Below are 467 nucleotides of genomic sequence, written 5' to 3'. Positions count from 1 at the left end.
TTTTATTAAGTAAGGACTTGTGTCGCTAAAGTTTCGTCGGGAATGAAGTTACGGAAAGTTAATTAACAAACAGAGACGTAACAAATTGATGTCAGAGAGTGGGACAGAAAAAAAATGGAAACGAGAAGTGGCAAATCAAACTACAGCCTAGCAGACTTAATGGCAGCAATACACGAACAGCAAAAGAAACAAGAAGAACGAGAAGAGAAATTACAGCAATTGTTAGAGGAAAAAGAAAAGAAACAAGAAGAACGAGAAATCAAACAAGAAGAGAGATTACAGCAGTTGTTGGAGGAAAAAGAAAAGAAACAAGAAGAGAGACAACAGCAGTTGCAAGAAAACATGCAACAGTGGCAGCTTGAACAACAAAATAAACAAGAGAAATTACAGCAGTTGTTGGAAAAAAATTAAAGAAACAAGAAGAGAAATTACAGCAGTGGTTGGAGGAAAAAGTAAAGAAAGAAGAC

Source organism: Limulus polyphemus, unplaced genomic scaffold (genome assembly GCF_000517525.1).
Source record: "Limulus polyphemus unplaced genomic scaffold, Limulus_polyphemus-2.1.2 Scaffold0, whole genome shotgun sequence".
NCBI lineage: Eukaryota > Metazoa > Arthropoda > Merostomata > Xiphosura > Limulidae > Limulus > Limulus polyphemus.
This window is presented reverse-complemented; position numbering follows the sequence as displayed.